Here is a 22,386-nt window from a genome sequence, read left to right on the forward strand (position 1 = left end):
TTTGAGAGACACAAGTTTTATTGAGTTGAAGGAAATTAGCATTAGTAGAGAAATGGTTTTGGGAAAATTAATGGGATTGAAGGCAGATAAATCTCCAGGACCAGATAATCTTCATCCCAGAGTATTTAAGGAAGTGACCCTTGAAATAATAGATCTATTGGTGGTCATTTTCCAAAACTCTTTGGACTCTGGACTGATTCCTACAGATTGGAGGTTAGCTAATGTAAGCCCACTACTGAAAAAGGGAGATACAAAGAAAACAGAGAACTATAGTCCAGTGAGCCTAATGTCATTACTGGGGAAGTTGCTAGAGTTCATTATCAAGGGTTTCATAGCTCAGTATTTGGGATGCAGTGGCATAATCAGAAAGTCAGCATGGATTTACAAAGGGGGAAATCATGCTTGACAAATTTGCTGGAATTTTTTGAGGGTGTAATTAGTGGAGTTGACTAAGGAGAACCGATGGCTGTGGTTTATTCAGACTTTCATAAGGCTTTCGACAAGGTCTCACATAGCAAAATATGTGAAGTTAAAGCTCATGGGATTGCAGGTAGTGTCTTGAGATGAATAGAAAGCTGGTTAGCAGATAGGAAGCAAAAAGTTGGCATAAATTACCCTTTTTTCGATTGGCAGGCAGTGGCTAGTAGAGTAGCACAGGAATCTGTGCTAAGACCCCCAACTGTTTAAATTAATATGCTAACAATTTGGAAGAGTGAACTAAATGTATTATCTCCAAATTTGCAGATGATACAAAGCTGGGTGGGAGGATAGGCTGTGAAGAGGATGCAGAGTTGCTTCAGCATGATTTGGACAGGCTGAGTGCCTGGACATATGCATGGCAGATGCAATATAATGTGGATAAATGTGAAGTTATCTACTTTGGTAGCAATAATAGGAAGGCAGGTTATTATCTGAATGGGTGAAAATTAAGAAAGGTGGATACTGAGCAAGACCTTGGTGTCCTTTTGTGCAGCAGTCGCTGAAACTAAGCATGCAGGTACAACAGGCAGTAAAGGTGGCATATGTTATGTTGGCCTCCATTGCGAGAGAATTTAAGTATAGGGATAGAGATGTTTTACTGCAATTGTATAGGGTATTGGTGAGGCCACACCTGGAGTACTGTGTGAAGTTTTGGTGTCCTCATCTAAGGAAGGATGTTCTCACTATCAAGGGAGTGCAGCAAAGGTTTACCTGGCTGATTCCTGGGATGGCAGGTCTGTCATGAGGAGAGACTAAGTCAGTTAGGATTGTACTCATTGGAGTTTAGAAGAGTGAGAGGGGATTTCATTGAATTAGAACTGAGTACAGGGAGGCTGTTTGTAATATACTCAAAAGTTCAATGTGTGCGTAAAGTCAAACTCATTCGGAATGAACTGATGAGCACTTTCTTAAATTTCCACTGGGGGATGCCATGTGTGGCACCATCTCTTGAACTTGGTTATGACTATTTTATTCTTCATGTCTGCCAAGTGGTTGATTTCAGATCAGCTAGAATACGAGTCGACTAGGACCAAATTTCTTTACCATTCCATTCATAAGCGTTAGCTACCATAAGCAACCAGAAGAGGTCCAGAACCTTGATAATGGACAAAGACTGACACTGGAGCAAAGCACAACAAACTGCCTGGGAAAATGCAGTGCAAATTAGGCTTTATCATAGTTGTCAGAGACAGCTGAATGGCTTGCTGGACCATTTAGGAGGGCAATTAAGAATCACATTTTGCTGTACATCTGGATTCATGTTTAGGCCAAACCATGATGGCAGATCTCTTTTCCTGAAGAACATTAGTGAATCAGATGGATTTTTTTTTAACCACAATCCAGTAATTTAATGATCACCAAGCTTTTTGTTCCAAAGTAGCTTCTCTTTTCTCTACCTTGATTACAATGTCAACCACCATTTACTTCTACAGTAAGTGTGTTGCTATAAAGTTCAATAACATGATGAAAATTGGTACTAGACGTTTCCGCTCAAATCTGTAGCTTCCAAACAGAATTAAGAGATTACAAACAACTGCATCTTAACCCAAAAATACCAACAGTTGCAATTTGGCAGGGAAAATGAGGGGTGGGGGAAGCAGAAATACAAAAATGACATATTAAGATTTGGTCCCAGGTTGAACATTGGAGAAACCTCCTCATACAACCTGTTCTTATATTTTCCTTTTGGTGTGGGAAGGAGAGAAATGAATGACAGAATTAATGCTGGTGAAGGGTCAGCCAGGCTTAAAATGTTGGCTCTGTTCTATCTCCACAGATGCTGTCTGACCTGCTGAAATTTTCTACCATTTTCTGTTTTTGTTGCAGAATTAATACCAATGTTAAGAAAAGGAAATGGTATCATAAGTTTGTCAGAAGACATGATTATAGATTTGCAAAACTCTTTACCGAGTTATATCACAATGCTAAAACAAGTTAAGCAGAAAATTGCAATAACTGCATTGGCATTTTCTTGATATCGATTTTTCAGAAGGACTGAGAAAAGGGAATTTCTGCACCATTTGAAGGATTGTATGTCAAATCTTTAAAAAGTCAGTAAATTATATCTAAGTATTGAAAATTAGGGTCATCCCAACTCAAAATGTTGCTCTCTCCACAGATACTATCAGACCTGCTGAAATTTTCCAGCATTTTCTGCTATTGTTTCAGATTATAGCATTCATGCTATTTTGCCTTTATATGAAAAACCAGAACTATTTGAGTTAAAACAAATTACAAATCTATGTAAATTACTAATTACACATTGGGCCATATTTCAATTCGTATTCCCACAAAACTGTTTTGCCATGAATCATAGAGAGGAAGAGATCTGTCAGTGCTCATTTTTCATATGTAACTATCCACTTAAGTTTTATTACACTGCCACCTCCCCTTATAACTTCTTGTTTTCCTCATTTGTCATGGTATTGCCATCAATATCAATTCATCAATAAGTGGAAATAATTTTCCACTATTAACCCTGATACAAAAGGATTAGCTCTTCTGGCTGCCATCCTAGTGAATTTTTCCTGTACTTTTTCCATCATTCTGATGCAGTGGTGGGCAACCTGAGGCCCGGGGAACACATGCAGGCAAAATGCGTTCTGAGCGCGGCACACGAGGCATTTGTTGACCAATGCCCAGGCACAAGTTTGCCACATTACGTCAATTTAAAATTCAAAGAATCCCTAATCCCTAAAGTGAAGGAGGAGGCCATTTGGCCATCGAGTTTGCACCAACAACCTCACCCTTTTATCGTGGCTAATCCACCTAACCCACACATCTTTGAACTGTGGGAATAAATTGGAGCACCCAGAGGAATCCCATGCAGACATAGGGAGAACATCAAACTCCACGGACAACCACCCAAGGCTATAGTCAGCAGCACTAACCACTGTGCCACAAAGCCACATCCAAGTACTTTTTCCTATCAGTATGACTGAAGTGATATGCATGTAAGGCAAAGGCAAGGGCAAGCAAATGAGGTATGTAATGATTGCACACAACATTGACAGGGAGCCGTGCATTCCCTCTGCATATTTTTGTTTTTACCATTTGAAGTTACAAGTGGTGTACCTCAAGGATGTGTTTTGGGGCCACTGCTGTTTGTCATTCTTATAAAATGACCTAGATGAAGCTGTATTAGGAAGGATTAGTAAATTTGCTGATGACACCAAAGTTGGAGGAGTTGTAGACAGTGAGGATGGATGTTACAGTTTGCAGAGGGACATAGATGAGCTGCAGAGCTGGGCCAAGAGGTGGCAGATGGAGTTTAATACGGAAAAGTGTGAGGTGATTCACTTTGGTAAGAGTAACAGGAGTACAGAATTAGGGCTAATGGAAGGACTCTTAGTAGTGTTGATGAGCAGAGAGATCTCAGGGTACATGTGCCTAGCTCCCTGAAAGTTGGCACCCAGGTTGATAAGGTTAAGGAGGCGTACGATGTGTTAGCCTTTACTGGTAGAGGGATTGAATTTCGGAGCCGTGAGGTCATGTTACAACTGTACAAAACTCTGGTGCGGCCGCACTTGGAGTATTGCATACAGTTCTGGTTGCCGCATTGTAAGAAAGATGTGGAGGCATTGGAAAGGGTGCAGAGAAGGTTTACCAGGATGTTGCCTGGTATAGTGGGAAGGTCTTATGAGGAAAGGCTGAGGGACTTGAGGTTATTTTCATTGGAGAGAAGAACATAGAACATAGAACATAGAACATTACAGCGCAGAACAGGCCCTTCGGCCCACGATGTTGCGCCGACCAGTTACAAAAACAATGACCCACTAGCCTATACCAATCCCTTTTCGTCCATAAACCTATCCAGAGATCTCTTAAACGCCCCCAAACTAGACGCATTTACAACTGCAGCAGGCAGGGCATTCCAATCCCTCACCACCCGCTGGGTAAAGAACCTACCCCTGACATCCCCCCCTTAATTTAAAGCCATGCCCCCTCGTGCTAGCTTTCTCCATCCGAGGAAAAAGGCTATCACTATCCACCCTATCTAAACCTCTAATCATCTTATATGTTTCAATAAGATCCCCTCTTAGCCGCCTTCTTTCCAACGAAAACAACCCTAGATCCCTCAGTCTCTCCTCATAGGACCTCCCCACCATACCAGGCAACATCCTAGTAAACCTCCTCTGCACCCTCTCCAACGCCTCCACATCCTTCTTGTAATGCGGGGACCAGAACTGCACACAGTACTCCAAGTGCGGCCGCACCAGAGTAGTGTACAGTTGCAACATTACACTGCGACTCCTAAATTCAATCCCCCTACCAATAAACGCCAAGACACCGTACGCCTTCTTGACAACCTTATCTACTTGATTCCCAACTTTCAGGGATCTATGTACACACACACCTAGATCCCTCTGTTCATCCACACTATTCAAAGTCCTCCCGTTAGCCCTATACTCGACACATCTGTTGCTCCTACCAAAGTGAATTACCTCACACTTCTCCGCATTAAATTCCATCCGCCACCTCTCGGCCCAGCTCTGCAACCTATCTAAGTCTCCCTGCAGACTATGACACCCTTCCTCACAATCTACCACACCTCCAACTTTGGTGTCATCAGCAAATTTACTAATCCACCCAACTATACTCTCATCCAGATCATTAATAAAAATTACAAACAACAGTGGCCCCAAAACAGATCCCTGAGGCACACCACTCGTAACTGCACTCCATGATGAATATTTACCATCCACCACCACCCTCTGTCTCCTATCTGATAGCCAATTCCTGATCCAACTTCCTAGATTACCCACAATCCCATACATCTGCATTTTCTGCAGAAGCCTACCATGGTGAACCTTATCGAACGCCTTACTAAAATCCATGTATACCACGTCAACTGCCTTGCCCCCATCCACCTCTTTGGTCACCTTCTCAAAAAACTCAATAAGGTTAGTAAGGCACGACCTACCCGCTACAAAACCATGCTGACTATTTCTAATCAATTCATTACACTCCAAATAACTATAAATCCTATCCCTAATAATTTTTTCTAAAACCTTGCCCACAACAGAAGTAAGACTCACCGGTCTATAATTCCCGGCAAAGTCTCTGTTCCCCTTCTTAAACAATGGGACAACATTCGCTATCCTCCAATCCTCCGGGACTACACCAGAGACCAATGACGACCTGAAGATCTGAGCCAGAGGCTCTGCAATCACCTCTCTAGCCTCCCAGAGAATCCTAGGGTAGATCCCATCCGGACCAGGGGACTTATCTATTTTCAGCCCCTCAAGAATTTCCAGCACATCCTCTTTATCAACCGTAATACTGTCTATTTTACACCCCTGCAACCCAATGTCCTCCTCAGCTATATTCATGTCCCCCTGCGTGAACACCGAAGAGAAATATTGGTTCAATACTTCTCCAATCTCCTCCAGTTCCACACACAACTTCCCCCTGCTGTCTGTAACTGGCCCTAATCTTGCCCTGACCAACCTTCTGTTCTTGACATACCTATAGAACGCCTTAGGATTCTCCTTAATCCTATCAGCCAAAGTCTTCTCAGAAGGTTGCAAGGTGACCTGATTGAGGCATACAAGATGATCAAAGGATTGGATAGGGTGGACAGTGAAAGCCTTTTACCTCGGATGGTGATGGCTAACACAAGGGGACATAGCTTTAAATTAAGGGGTGGTAATTATAGGACGGATGTCAGAGGTAGGTTCTTTACTCAGAGGGTAGTAAGGTCATGGAATGCCCTGCCTGCAGCAGTTGTGGACTCACCAACTTTAAGGGCGTTCAAATGGTCAGTGGATAGGCATATAGATAACATTGGAATAATTTAGGTTAGAGGGTCATTAGATTGGTTCCACTGGTCGGCGCAACATCGAGGGCCGAAGGGCCTGTACTGCGCTGTAATGTTCTAAGTTGATGATAGTTCTATTAAAATATAAATCATTAAGCACTTTTATAATTTATGAAGTATTCAGTGCACATTAAATGTATTTAATCTTACTTGTGAGATCAGTGTTATTGAACAAGCCCGATTTCAACCTTGCAGCCCACTGGGATGAAGGCGGTCCACTCACTAACCTAGGCTGCCTATTACTGTTCTAATGTCCTTCTTGTAATAGTGATTGCTCACCATTAGATTACACCACTATGGTGTGGGTAAATTTACTTCATAACTAGATTGTGCTAAGCATAAATAGTGCAGTAATATTCTTAAATATAATATTGCTGTAGTTGCTCTATATCCAAACACACTGTGGTTAGCATTACTGCTGCTCAGCGCCAAGGATCCGGATTCAGCTTTGGCCTTGGATCACTTGTGGAGTTTGCACATTCTCCTCCTGTCTGTGTGGGCTTCCTCCAGGTGCTCCAGTTTCTTCCCACAGTACAAACCTGTGCAGGTTAGGTTGACTGGCCATGCTAAATTGCTCCTTAACTCAGTTAGGGGAACTAGCAGGGAAAATACAATGGGTTATGAGGACAGGGCCTGGGTGGGATTCTTGTTGGTGCAGGCTCAACAGGTCAAATAGTCTCCTTCTGCACTGTAGAGATTTTATAATTCTGTGAAAGTACCTGCTAAGCAAAAGATTTTTGTTTTAAAAAAAAAATCAGGTAAGTCGTTCTAAAGCATAAGCAGAATCAAGCGAACTCTCCAACTGAGATTTTACACTCAGCTTGGGTCATTTTGACCTGAACAACAAAACATTAAACAATGTTAACAAGTCTCTCAAGCAGCCAAGTGATCACAAGCAGTAAGACTGGCTGTCTTCAGGCTGAAGCTATACATAGTGCAAAGTTTTAACACCATGAAAACTATTTCTATTATAGTACCTGGTGATGCTACGGCCAGTGCAGAAGCCAATCTGTTTACATTCCAAGAAAGTTCAGAAGCGGTCAGACTTAATTCAAAGCAACTGAATGTGCAGAATGTTTTACAGGTGATAGAGGAATGCACATATCGACAACAACAGCAAATCTGCTTCATTAGCTGATACCTAAATACTTGCAACTATTCAGCTTACTGTCAGCCAAAGTGCATTCGCAATATTCACACTATTATATTAGCAGGGCCAAAACATTGTGCAAGTGTCTTTGGGGAAGCAAAATAAAACAACCATTTCATTCGATTTATTTTGTACTTAGTTGTGTCAGTATCATTAATCAAAATCCTTATTCTGCCAATATTTACATGGATAAAATTCAGGCACGTTAACATGGCAGTCCTGATAATGAAAACTTATAATGGGAATATTCTAAAGATGGGTCTTGTAAATTTCAAGTGATGGGGCTGTAACCATTTCCTTTGGTAGCTTGTTCCACTGTGGGATTATTACTCAGAAGAAAGATTGTTAATACAGTCTTGGAAACATATGGTGTTTGTGTTTTGGATGGTTTACATTTTGTCATTACCAGAAAGCATCAGGTTTATGTTTCTGCCACTTTCACCAGTCCATTCCATATCTTATAGGACATGTCAGTTATTTTTCTCCTTCCTTTCTGGTGATTCTCATTCCAAACCTTTGATCAAGGATGTGTCCCTGATTTGTGCAGCATTGTGCACATCTTGAAATTGTTCCAATTTTTTTTTATATCTCTCGCCATATAAAGATCCCACACAACTTGCGAACTCCAGGATTGGACAAAACAAGCACTGGTAAATTATAACTGAATTTTTTTTTAAACATTAAAAGTTTAACTCAGAGCTCCAAGAGCTTTGTATGTAACATGGCCTCTTTAAGGGGGCAATCCTTTGAAGGTCGTGTAATTGGCTAAGCCCAATCACATGGGAAACCGAGAAAATTGGGAGCAAGGGCGCAAATCCTGGGACTGGGAGGAGAGAGTAATAAATCAATTATTGCTTGTAGTCACAAATATTTGCCTTCAAAGTTACTACACTTTGGATGTTAACTGGAGGTCTGTAAAACTGTGTTCCACTGGATCTTTTTGACCAAAAACCATGCTATCTACCAGGATATTGTAAGCTTCAAAGTGCTCCATGACATGTGGGTGAACAATATGTTCAAGTAATTTGACAATGGCGCTGGGAAGAGATACCAGTTTGTAGTCTGGCAGACTTTTATCTCTCTTTCTGAATATGCCACAGATGTTAGCTTGTCATCACTGATCTGGTAAGAAGCTGGAACCAAAAGAGAAAATACTGGAAAATCTCAGGAGATCTGGCAGCATTTGTAAGGAAATGCTAAGCATTTGGGCAGCACGGTAGCACAGTGGTTAGCACTGCTGCTTCATAGCTCCAGGAACCTGGGTTCGATTCCCGGCTTGGGTCACTGTCTGTGCGGAGTTTGCACATTCTCCTCGTGTCTGCGTGGGTTTCCTCTGGGTGCTCCGGTTTCCTCCCACAGTCCAAAGATGTGCAGGTTAGGTTGATTGGCCATGCTAAAAATTGCCCCTTAGTGACCGGAGATGCGTAGGTTAGAGGGATTGGCGGGTGAATGTGTAGGGATATGGGGGTAGAGCCTGTGTGGCTCAATCCTGTAGGGGTTGTGGTCGGTGCAGACTCGATGGGCTGAATGGTCTCTTTCTGCACTGTCAGGTTTCTACGATTTCTGTGAAAGAAAAGAAATGAAATTTCGAGTCCAGCCGACCCTTTGTTAAAGCTGGTTTGCAGCTTTGACAAAGGATCACCCGGACTCGAAATACCTGCCCTTCTCTCCTTGCAGGTGCTCTGAGACCTGCTGAGATTTTCCAGCACCTTCTTATTTAGTTTCAGATTCCAGCATCCGCAGTAATTTTCTTTTATTTATGGTAAGATGCTGGTATTGGGTGACTCTTAAGAGATTGGTTAATATTGGAGTCAATAAATCAGCACCTAATTTTAAAATCCAGAGAGCTATCCAGCAATTGTGATGTTTGCTACATTGATACTTGCACATTTATTCATGTGCAGACTGTAAGCCTCAAAACTAGTCACAATTTACATAAAATAAAAGCTACTTTAATAGGTCAAGCAGTAACGTCAAATAAATATCTTTCACCTGAAGCCACACAACTTTCAAATCGATTCTCTGAGCAATTATAAGCTCATCTACCAGTAATGAGAAGGACTCATCCCTAAAGAACTAATTTTCAGACAACTGCCATAAAGTTTTGATTTGATTTATTGTCACATGTATTAGTATACAGTAACAAGTATTGTTTCTCGCATGCTGTATAAAGCATACCATTCATAGAGAAGGAAAAGAAAGGGTACAGAATGTAGTTCTAGTCATAGGATGTAGAGAAAGATGAACTTAATGTAAGGCAGGTCCATTCAAAAAAACTGATGGCAGCAGGGAAGAAGTTGTTCTCAAGTCAGTTAGTACGTGACCTTCGACTTTTGTATTTTTTTCCCCCAATGGAAGAAGATGGAAGGGAGTATACGTCCGGGGTGCACGGAGTCCCACTTTCTCCAGATCAAAGGTGTAGCAATGGGTACCCACATGGGTCCCAGCTATGCTTGTCTTTTTATGGGATATGTGGAACATTTCTTGTTCCAGGCCTACCCAGGTCCCCTCCCACAACTTCTTTACCAGTACATTGATGACTATTTTGGTGCTGCTTCACACTCTCGCTGGACCTGGAAAAACTTAACAACTTCGCTTCCGGATTCCACCCCTCCATCAACTTCACGTGGTCTATCTCAAACACTTCCCTTCCTTGACCTTTCTGACCCCATTTCCGGCAATAGATTATCTACCAATATCCATTACAAGCCCACTGACTCCCACAGCTATCTGGACTACAGCTCTTCACACCCTACATCCTGTAAGGACTCCATCCCTTTCTCTCAGCTCCTTTGCCTCTGTCGCATTTGTTCCAATAATGCCACTTTCCAAAGTGGTGCTTCTAATATGTGCTCCTTCTTCCTCAACCATGGTTTGTCACCAAAAGCGTGCGATCCATCTCCCACTTGATGACCCTTACCCCCTCCTCTCCCTCCCAGAACAAAGATAGAGCCCTCTTGTTCTCACATTTCACCCCACCAACCTCCGCGTGCAAAGCATAATCCTCCACCATTTTCACCAACTCCAGTGTGATACCTCCACCAAACACATCTTTCCTTCACTCCCTCTGTCAGCATTCTGCAGAGACTGTTCCCTCCAGGATAACTTGGTCCACTCCTCCACTATACCCAACACCTCTCTGTCACTCATGGCACCTTCCCATGCAATCGCAGAAGGTGTAACACCTGCCCCTTTATCTCTTCCATGCTTACTATTCAAGGTCCAAAACACTCATTCCAGGTTAAGTAGCATTTCACTTGCATCTCTTTCAATTTGGTCTATTGCATTTGCTGCTCCCAATGAGACCAAACGTAGACTGGGTGATTACTTTGCTGCGCACAGACCGAAAGTGCTCAAATCAGGGCCCTGACCTTCCCGTTGCTTGCCATTTTAACACGTGATCCTGCTCCTATGCCCACATGTCTGTCCTTGGCCTGCTGCAATGTTCTAGTAAAACTCAAAGAAAACTGAAGGAACAGCATCGCTTCTTCTGGCTGGGCACATTACAGCCTTCCAGTCTTAACATCGAATTCAACAACACCAGATAATTAGCTCTTTCCCACCTTAACCCATTTGTTTTCAGTTCATTTAATTTTTAACTTGTTCTCTTTTATTTCTTTATTGTCTTTTTTCATTTTTATTTTCTCCTCCCACTCTTTGCCCCTATTTTATCCCTCTTTATCTTAATTTTAACCCCCCCCCCCCCCATCTTCATCTGTCATAGCTTACCCTCTGATTTTAGCTTCTCTGCCATTTGACCATTCACATCTTTTATTCTCTCTATGGACCACTGTTAGCAGCCTTTTCTTCTGGTTTCTGTGGCTATGACTGATCTTTCAATCCCTCACCCTACGGTATAAATATCTCCCATTTTCTTTGCCTTTGAGCTTTGACAAAGGGTCATCTGGACTTGAAACATCAGCTCTTTTCTCTCTTTACAAATGCTGCCAGACCTGCTGAGATTTTCCAACATTTTCTCTTTTGGTTTCAGATTTCAGCATCCGCAATAATTTGCTTTTATCTTTGATTATGCTGGCTGCTTTTCCGAGGCAGAGGGAAATGTAGACAGATGTGTTTCCAGGTATTAATTGGCAGACATCAAAGATGTGTGGATTAGGTTAATTGGCAATGTTAAATTAACCGTTAATGTCAGGGAAATTAGCAGGGTAAACACTAGGTTATGGGGATAGGTGTGGGTGAGATTGTCGTCAGTGCAGGCTCGATGGGCTGAATGGTTTCCTTCTGCACTGTACGTATTCTGTGATCAGATCTAATTTTGGCTTGTGCCATCCATTGGTTGAGAGACAAAAGTACATATTTTGCAGTGTTCCTGCAAAATCTTCAAACCACGGTGAGAGAACAAGTACGGGGCATTAAAAAGAAAACATGGGATGCGCATTTTTTTAGCAATGACAGAAAAGAACCAGAGACAAAAATGTGAAATTTTTGTTTTTAAAAACATTGAGTTACAATGATCTGGAATGCAATCTGAAAAGCTGGTAGAAACAGATTCAATAGTGACATTCAGAGACGAACTGGATAAATACTTGAAAAAGAAAATTTGCAGGGCATGAGGAAAGGGCGGGGGAGTGTGAATAAATGGGTGGTTCATTCAAAAAGCTGGCACAGGCCAAACAGAGCTACTTACTATGCCGAAGTATTATGATTTGATATCCTTTCCTAGTGCCATTATATGCAACAAAAGATGCCATGTACTGGAAAGTATCGTAACAGGATGGTAACTAGAACAAAAGGTAAGATGGCTTGATAAAAGAATGAGGGGAGATCTCATTGAGACGTATAAGATGATGAATGGGATGGATAGGATAGAGGTGGAAAGACTCTTCCCGCTCAAAAAAGACAGTAGGACTAGGGGGCACAGCCTCAAGATAAAGGGGAGGCAGTTCAGAACGGAGTTGAGGAGGAACTTCTTCACTCAAAGGGTGGTGAATCTCTGGAATTCTCTGCCCGTTGAAGTGGTGGAGGCTGCCTCGCTAAATATTTTTAAGAAGCGGGTTGATGGGTTTTTGATAAGAGAGGGGATTAAGGGTTATGGGGAGAGGGCGGGAAAGTGGAACTGAGCCACGACAGATCAGCCATGATCTTATTGAATGGCGGGGCAGGCTCGAAGGGCCAGATGGCCTACTCCTGCTCCTATTTCTTATGTTATGTTCTTATAAAAACTTCTTTTTAAGCAGGTGGGAGGAAGATCAAGTGGTGATATCATTGCCATATATCTACATAACTTCTCTTTTTATAAAGTTGCAGAAGACCACATTTACGTTGTATTGCAAATCTGGTTGGATGTATTCCTTTATATTGCATCCAATGGTGTTTCGTCACATTTGTGACCTATGGGCCAGAACTAGCCAAGATATTCCTAGATACAACACTTTCATGATGCTGCTTGGAGGTCCAAGTGTACAGTCATGAACTGTCCATGATAAAAAGCAAAACAAATCCACTCCTGCCAATTATCATCCCATTAGCCTTTCCACGCTGATGATCATCAACATTGCATCAAATTGTATTTACATATCAATAACCTGTTTCACGACACTCAGTTTGAGGACCATTCAGTTCCAGATTTCACCTTGGTTTAGACTTCGACAGAGCAACTGAATTCCAGAAAGAATTACAAAATAGCATTTAATAAACTGTCGTACCAAGGAGACCCAATCTTTCCAATGTCATTTAAATGTCAGTGTTGTGGCATCACAGATCTAGCTAAGATCACCTTAGTTAGATCGGTGGGAGGTTCTGGAGCACATGTTAATAAATATCACGTGATCTAACCTCCAGTAACACTGCAGTTGGCAATCCAATGCAACAATTGCTTTCCACATCTTCAGCAAAGAAACAGTTCAGTGTTCCAGCCAAAATTTATCCCTTAATGAATAGCACTAAAACAAAATCAAGTGACAATTGTCAAATAGCTGTGTGGGATCTTGCTGTGCAAATCAATGCCATATTTCCTGTATTACAAAAATTACTTCATTTCTGAAAAAGAGACCCATTGAAGCTTTTCATTGGCGCTGCCAAACCAACAAGATTCTACTCCATTGTTCTGAAGGCGCTTTGAGACATTATGAGAAGCTTAATATCCTTTTCTTCTTTTAGTGACACGAAAGTCAAAAGGAATCAAATGAAAATTCTCTATTGGCTGGGATATGAGAGAGGAGATAGTTATGGTTCTCAAAGATCAGTCTTCTCAGTCCCAGGACATTGCTGGAGTTAGTCAGGGAAATGGGAACTAAGTCAAACCGTCTTCAGCTGCTTCAATGACCTTCCCTCCAAATCAGAGTCAGAGGTGGAGTGTTTGGTAATAAATGCAGTGTTAAGCTCCATTTGTAATTCCTCAAATGATCAAGCAGTCCATGTCCACAAGGAGCATGAGTGTAACAATAGACTAGGTAGCAACTAGTAGGTAATATTTATGCCAAGTGCCAGGCAATCATTATCTTCAACAAGATCTCACCACCTTCCATCCATATTAAGTGGCATTACCATTGCCAAATCCTGCACTGTCAATGCTCTGGGAGCTCGATGTTGACCAGAAACTCAACTTGACCCACTACAATAGAGGCCATGGTTATTGAAGCAGAGGCTGGGTATTTTGCAGTTGAGTGGGTTCACTTCCCAACTTCCCAAAACCTCACTCCCCACACAGCGTAGGTTAAGAACGTGATACAATTCTCTCTCCAACAGCACTCAAGAAGCATAATATAAAACTTAATCAGCAGCCAAGTCACCATCACAATACTGTAGTTGTGTACCAGAAGCATCTGGAGTATAACACTTCCACCATGAATAGCACTGCTGCAACAATAAAGCAAGCACTCAATCGCATTCTGTACGCATGATGCTGTTCTTCCACAGCCCAGTGGCGAGGAATGTGAAAACCATCTACAGATCTACAGAAGCCACAAGCAGTCATAACACATGACATACCAATCGAGAGCAAACCTGCAAGTGCAACCTTAGCAATTTTTACATAGAAGTTGTAATACAGAAACAAGCAATTATATCCTCATGTTGCTGCTGTTTTTAATCTTCCACACGAGCCTCCTCCCACTCTACTTCATCTCACCCAACAATATATAATTTTCTTCAACTACTTGAGATTATGGCCCATTAAAAATTGCCAAGCACAACATTTTCTCCAAAAGTAAAACCTCAATGCCAAAATGTAACGAACCATCAACTTCAAAACACTGAAATAATGCTTAAATAATGAAATATCCACGACAATAGTTACTGAATAGCTATTTTGATTCCATGCATTACAAGACAACAATCTTATAACAAATTTCAGATAAAACATGATGATACGGAGGACAGGGTTCATTACTGTTACATACCTCACCTTTTATAATGATAGCTTAATATTTTTAATGACTAGTGTATTCAGTGTAATGCTGCAATACCTCAAGTAGTAAATGACACTTCACTAATGTTAATTGTCCATATAAATGCAAAAAACTCTCCCCAGGTCTTCACCCCAATCTCATCCTTAAGTTTTGTATAAACTTACTGAATCAGAACTTATTTTTACAGTTTGCCGAAAGCGACCAATTTCAGATTGCAAAATAATTAATGAAATGCTGACATACAACTTTAACATGTGGCAAAAGGATGGACAGCATTGTCACAATTAATTGTGCAAATGCATTCCAGCACAAAATATCATTTTCAGACTGCATGCTGCCAAGAGAGTAATTTGCAGAAGAATACATTTCAAAGGGTTAAATGCTTTTCTCTCGTTCTCTAGCTTCTGCAATGCTGAAGGATTGGAGAAGAGAAATAGTGCTAGATTGTTAAAAAACTGATTTTGTTCTGAATTTATAGCACCGGTGCATTAAACCATCCATTTCCACGGTTTGAATAAATGCACAAATTCAGAGGGCTGTACCAAATTGAAGCAAACTTTGGCACATCTTGAATGCAGTACCAGTTTTAAAGGTACTTTAAATGTAAATACCCAATACTGGCAAAATCCAATTTTAGCTGCTTTCCTGTATGCCAGACAATCAATCAAGGGATCCACATAACCACTGCAACAACAACAAAAATAAATCTCCTAAGACTGCGCACTTGGGGTTCACAATTGTTGGCTGAGCTTGCCAATTCAAAAAAGCCCAATTAATCTTATTCAAGCAGCAGAAAAGTCTCAGGTTTTCATACATCACATGAGCATGTGCACATGCCAGGAACTGTGCTGGATTGGTAGATAAGGGAGAACCAACAAATATTGCACTTTCAAAAACATTTGAAAAAGTGTCATACAAAAGGTTATTACTCACAATTATGACTACTGAGATTGGAGGTAAAATATTAGCATGGGTTGAGAATTGTTTAACAGACAGAAATCAAAACTAAAAGAATAACTTGTGGGTCGGCAGGCAGAAATGAAAAGATTGGTACTTGGTCTCAGTGACTTTACAATGATTTTGATGAGGAGGCAAATATAATATATCATATAGAAAGTTAGGTGGGAAAGCAAACTGCAAGGAGACTGCAGAAGACACATAGGGATAGGTTCAGGTCAAGTGAGTGGACAAGAATCACAGAAGAGTTACAGTACAGAAGACGATTTGCTCCACCAAGCCAGTGTCAGCTCTTTGCAAATGCAATTTATATATTCCCTGTAACCCTGCAAATTGTTTTCCTTTACATGCTATCCAACTCCCTTTTTAAAGCCACAATTGAATCTGTCTCTGCGATCCTTTCAGGCATTTCAAATCCTAACCACTTGCAAATTTGCAAGTCATCCTTGTGCAGGGACCATGCTAATCTTCTCTGTACCATTCCAATTTTAGTACATGTGCCACTCGCTACATCAAAGCTTTTCCTCATTCACCATTAGTTATTTTATCAATCACCTTAAATTTGTGTCCTCTACACTTCTGCCAATGGGACCGGTTTCTCTCCATCTACTCTGTATAGGTTTTGCATGATTTTGAACACTTCTATTAATTTTCCTCTCAATCTGCTCTTCTCTAAAGAAAAATAACCCAAATTTTTCATCCCTGGAACCATTCTTGGAAATAATTTCTGTAACTTCTCTAAATCATCCACGTGCTTTCTTAAGTGCAATGCTCAAATTTGGATACAATATTCAATATTCCAGTGAAGCCAAGAAAAGCTTCATAAAAGGTGCAATGTAACTGCCTTGCTTTTCTACTGTAGGACCACTTTCTTAACCTGGTCTGCCATATGTGCGTACACCCCCCTGTCCTGCACACTTTTAAAATTACATCTTATTATGTATATTACCTCTCCCCATGCTTCTGAACAAAATTTATCACTTCACACTTGGCTGACTTAATCTGCCATGGGCTCATTCAATCCATTAGATTGTCTATATCCTCTTAAAATATGCACAACAGTTAGATATTACAAATTTGAAATTGTGCCATGTGCATCCAAGTTATAATCAAGTTATATTCAATAATAATCAAGAAAAGCAATAGACATATGCAGGGAAATACACTCTATACCTTGCTTTGGTCAGAAAAACAACTAATTTACCAGTACTCTTGGTTTGCTGTCAGTCAGCTTTCAATCCATTTACCATTTTCACTTTTAATCCATTCGGTTTCAGTTTTGCTGGCAAATTGACATTTTACACCCTTTGGACAGAATCATTACAGCGCAGAGGAGGTTATTCAGCCCACTGTGTCTGCACTGGCTCTCTGAAAGAACAATTCACTTAGTGCTATTTTCTCGCTGTGGCAACACACCCACCTTCCCCCATAACCCTGTAAGTTCTTCCCTTTTGCATACAGGTTAATTTCCTTTTGAATGCCTCGATTGAACCTGCCTCCATCGCACTCTCAGGCAGCGCACTCCAGTCCTGAACCATTCACTTTTTCTCATATTGTTTTTGCTTCAAAGAACAAAAACAGCCTAGGAAACAGGCCCTTCGGCCCAATGAGCCCGCGCCGCCATTTTAACATTACCAGTCCCCCTCCACCCAAGACCTTTATCTGTGCTTATGGCATTCCACATTGAGGGAAACTAATCTAGGGACAATTTATTACCTCCAAATCAGCGTAATAGCACGTCTTTGGGGTGTGGAAAGAAACCGGAGCACCCGGAAAAAACCCACGCAAGCACGGGGAGAATGCGCAAACTCCCACAGACACTGGCTCAAATCCATGTGTCTGCACAGCAAACAGTGATAGTCACTGAGCTGTCATGTTGCCCAGCATCTGGTCCAGTTTAAGCATGATGTGGGTATGCCGGTGTTGGACTGGCGTAAACAAAGTAAAAAGTCTGACAACACCAGTTTAAGCACACACTAACAACATGAAGCACCAGGCTATTCTCAAACATCCAAGAGCAGCCCTTGTACGACCCATCGCATGTATGCCCCTCGTTGGACAACAAGGCGGACAACAAGCTTCCTTTGCTGATTATTTCAAATTTGTTCCCCCTTGCTCTCAAGTGGAAACAGTTTCAGCCCATCTAAAAATGGTATATTAAACACTAAGTTTGAGGGAGAAAGCCAGAGAATGTAATTAGGAAAAATACTGACAAAAATTAGCTGTAATTTTTCATGACTCCACAAAATTCAAAATAAATCCATGCGACTGATGCAGCAAACCTACTTTCACAGTAATGCCCCAAGTATCTGCTGCATAATTTTCACATTATTTAGTGACAAGAGCTTGGACTGTCATTTCAGATTCAAGCTCAGCGTAGTCTTGTTGTTTGTGGAAAGCCAACGAAAGAAAAAGATTCTACCTGGGGTTTCTATCCTGATCATTATCCAAATTTGCTAGAAAATTGCATGTACAAGTATGTCAGAATCAGGTTCAAACTAGACAAATGGTGACACTCATTGTCTAGGTTTATATGAACAATGGGTACCCAGGTGAGATACTAAATAGTACCTGGCACTTGTAAAAGATTATCACAGCATGAGTTAGTACATTGAAGAGAATGGTTTGGAACTGGAGGGAGAAAATTATGACAAAGCACTTGTACTGCTCCCAAATTGGACTTAATCCTTCAGATAACAAGGACTTCACGGAGGTGAGAAATAAAGGAAAATGAATGGCAATAATCCATATTTCCCCAATAATTCTTCAGTTTATAGCAGCACCTTGGCATCAACAAAAGGCTGGGATCTAAATAAGCACCTATTAACTGGTTGGAAGTAAGCAAAGAAAATGTTGGGACAAGAAGCTTATTATTTCTCATCCAAGTACTGGCTTGCAACATCAATGCCAGCATTTTAATTCAGGATTATGTATAACACAGTGTACTCAGACTGAAACTGGAATAGGTTCAATTTTGACCTCAGAAGCCATTCAGCTAATCTCGAAACTTGTACCTGCAACATGACAGAGATGTTAATGGAACAAATGCCGCATTCCATTACAGAACTGTCACTTACAGGAGATTCAAACTTCTGTGATTGCAGATCAAACTTCTAATCATGAGTTGAAGCTTCAACTGGCGATTTGATTTTTTCCATAAATAAGTATATGGGTCAAAATTGTTATGCATTACCAGACTTCCACGCTTGGTTGAGACAGATTTGCATGTCTTTGACTATCACTGCACTCGTTGATGAACTAAGTACACAACTGAAATATTAAGTCTAACGTAGTACAAAGAACAAAGAAAATTACAGCACAGGAAAAGGCCCTTCGACCTCCAAGCCTGCACCAATCATGCTGCCCAACTGAACTAAAATCCCCTACCCTTCTGGGAACCATATCCCTCCTTTCCCATCCTATTCATGTATTTGTTCAGACACCCCTCAAAAGTCACTATAGTTTATGCTTCCACTACCTCCCCCAACAGCAAGTTCTAGGCACCGACCATCCTCTGTGTAAAAACTTAAGCCACTGAGGTTGTTACTGAAGGTGAGAGTAGAAACATAATTCCACAGGATGACTTTTTTTTAGGACTAACCTTTTGTCTTTGCCACTTTAAACATAGAACATAGAACACTACAGCACAAACAGGCCCTTCGGCCCACGAGTTGCGCTGATCACATCAACACCTATCTATAACCCCCAATCCCATAAAACCCCATATACTCATCCAGAAGTCTTTTAAAAGACCCCAGCGAGTTCGCCTCCACCACCACTGACGGCAGCCGATTCCATTCACTCACCACCCTCTGAGTGAAAAACTTACCCCTAACATCACTTCTGTACTTTCCTCCCCGCACCTTAAATCTGTGTCCTCTCGTAGCGACCATTTCAACCCGGGGAAATAGCCTCTGAGAATCCACCCTATCCATTCCTCTCAACATTTTATAAACCTCTATCAGGTCACCTCTCAACCTTCGTCTCTCCAGGGAAAAGAGACCCAGCTCCCTCAACCTAACTTCATAAGGCATGCCTCCCAGTCCAGGCAACATCCTTGTAAATCTCCTCTGTACCCTTTCAATAGCTTCTACGTCTTTCCTATAGTGAGGCGACCAGAACTGCGCACAGTACTCCAAATGAGGCCTGACAAGGGTCTTATAAAGTTGCAGCATTACCTCCCGACTCCTAAACTCAATCCCTCGATTAATGAAGGCCAGTACACCATACGCCTTCTTGACCACCTCTTCCACCTGCGAGGCCGATTTAAGAGTCCTGTGGACCCGGACCCCAAGATCCTTCTGCTCTTCAACACTACTAAGACTCCTGCCCTTGATAGTGTACTCGTTCATCCCGTTGGTTCTGCCAAAATGGACGACTATGCATTTATCCGCATTGAAGTCCATCTGCCACTTCTCCGCCCAGTCCTGCATCCTATTTATGTCCTGCTGCAACTTTTGACATCCTTCCAGACCATCCACAACACCACCGACCTTCGTGTCATTAGCGAACTTACTTACCCATCCCTCCACTTCCTCATCCAGGTCATTTATGAAAATGACAAACAACAAGGGTCCTAGAACAGATCCCTGGGGCACTCCACTGGTGACTGACCTCCATTCAGAAAAAGACCCATCCACAACCACTCTCTGCCTTCTGCAGGCAAGCCAGTTCTGGATCCACAAGGCCAAAGGCCCTTGGATCCCATGCCCTCTCACCTTCTCAAGAAGTCTTGCATGGGGGACCTTATCAAACGCCTTGCTGAAGTCCATGTACACCACGTCCACAGCACTTCCTTCGTCAATGTGTTCAGTCACATTATCGAAGAACTCAACTAGGCTCGTAAGGCACGACCTGCCCTTGACAAATCCATGCTGACTATTCCTGATCATGTCAAACCTCTCCAAATGCTCGTAAATCTTGTCCCTCAGAAGCCTCTCCATCAACTTACCAACCGGTCAGACTCACCGGTCGGTAATTTCCCGGGCTATCTCTGTTCCCTTTCTTGAAAATAGGGACTACATCCGCAATCCTCCAACCTTCCGGAACCTCTCCTGTCTCCATTGACGACGCAAAGATCATCGCCACGGGCTCTGCAATCACTTCCCTCGCCTCCCACAGTATCCTGGGGTATATCCCATCTGGTCCCGGCGACTTATCTATCTTGATAGAATTCAAAAGTTCTAACACATCCGCCACCTTAATATCCACAAACTCAATCTTTTCCATCTGCTGCAAATCCGTAGCAAAATCTCCCAGATCAGCTTCCACCGTGAATACTGAGGCAAAGTACTCATTAAGCACCTCTGCCATCTGGTTCCACATAGACCTTTCCCCCTTCACCTTTTATAGGTCCTATCCCTTCTCTTCTCATCCTTTTACCTTTCACATATTTATAGAAGGCCTTGGGATTCTCCTTAATCTTACCCGCCAAGGTCTTCTCATGACCCCTTCTGGCTCTCCTAATTTCCCTTTGAAGCTCCTTTCTACAGTCCTTATACTCCTCAAGATCCTTAATCTCTCCTAGTTCCCTGAACCTCTTGTACACCTTCCCTTTCCTCCTGACTAGGTTCAACACAGCCTTCGTGCACCACGGTTCCCGCGAACTACCAAAACCCCCTTGTCTCATCGGAACGTTGTCATGCATAGCTCCAGACAAACATTCCTTGAATATCCGCCACCTTCCTTCGGTACTTTTCGGAACACCTCCTTCCAGTTTATTTGTCCAAGTAACTTCCTGACTTCTTCGTATCTCCCCTTACTCCAGACAAACACCTTCCTAGCCTGCCTGATCATATCTTGTTCCAATGCAATTGTGAAGGAGATAGAATTATGGTCACCATTCCCAAGATGCTCTCCTACCGAGAGATCCATCACCTGCCCTGGTTCATTCGCCAGTACCAGGTCAAGTACAGCCTCTCCCCTCGTAGGCTTATCCACATACTGTGTCAGGAAACCTTCCTGAACACACCTAACAAACTCCTCCCCATCCAAACCCCTTACCCTAGGGATATTCCAGTCGATGTTTGGGAAATTGAAGTCTCCCATCACGACAACTCTGTTATTAATACATCTCTCCAGAATCTGTTTCCCTATCTGCACTTCAACTTCCCTGTCACTATTGGGCGGCCTATAGAATACACCCAGCAAAGTTTTCGACCCTTTGCTGTTCGTAACTTCCACCCACAGAGACTCTGTAGATAGAGGATGCCGTGGAGGGACTTTCTCTGCAGCCATGACACTGTCCCTGATCAACAGTGCCACTCCACCACCTCTTCTGCCATCCTCCCTGTCCTTCCTGAAGCATCTGAAACCTGGCACCTGAAGTACCCAGTCCTGTCCCCGAGACATCCAAGTCTCCGTAATGGCCACCACATCACAATCCCAAGCATCAGTCCACGCCCTAAGCTCATCTACCTTATTTACTACACTCCTTGCATTAAAATATATACACTTCAGCCCCTCAGTCTGGGCATTTCCCTTCTCCACCCCCTGTCTAACCTCCCTCCCATACTGCCTGCGGTTCTCCCCTACCTGGGAGCTAACCTCCTCCGTCCCAGTTTCCCCATTGCAATTCCCTCCCCCCATCCTTTCTAGTTTAAAGTCCC

General features: G+C 42.2%; 1 protein-coding gene and 1 non-coding gene across 10 annotated transcripts in view; both read right to left on the minus strand.

Moving 5' to 3' along the window:
• numb (NUMB endocytic adaptor protein) overlaps positions 1-22,386 on the minus strand; it is a 208,858-nt gene that overhangs the window by 139,478 nt on the left and 46,994 nt on the right. The window lies entirely within an intron of this gene.
• On the minus strand, positions 16,188-16,289 carry LOC145352858 (U6 spliceosomal RNA). Its single transcript, XR_013888618.1, has one exon. It is a non-coding gene; the product is annotated as a U6 spliceosomal RNA (small nuclear RNA).

The sequence above is a fragment of the Carcharhinus amblyrhynchos genome, chromosome 14, assembly GCF_965287045.1.
Source record: "Carcharhinus amblyrhynchos chromosome 14, sCarAmb.v2.hapA, whole genome shotgun sequence".
NCBI lineage: Eukaryota > Metazoa > Chordata > Chondrichthyes > Carcharhiniformes > Carcharhinidae > Carcharhinus > Carcharhinus amblyrhynchos.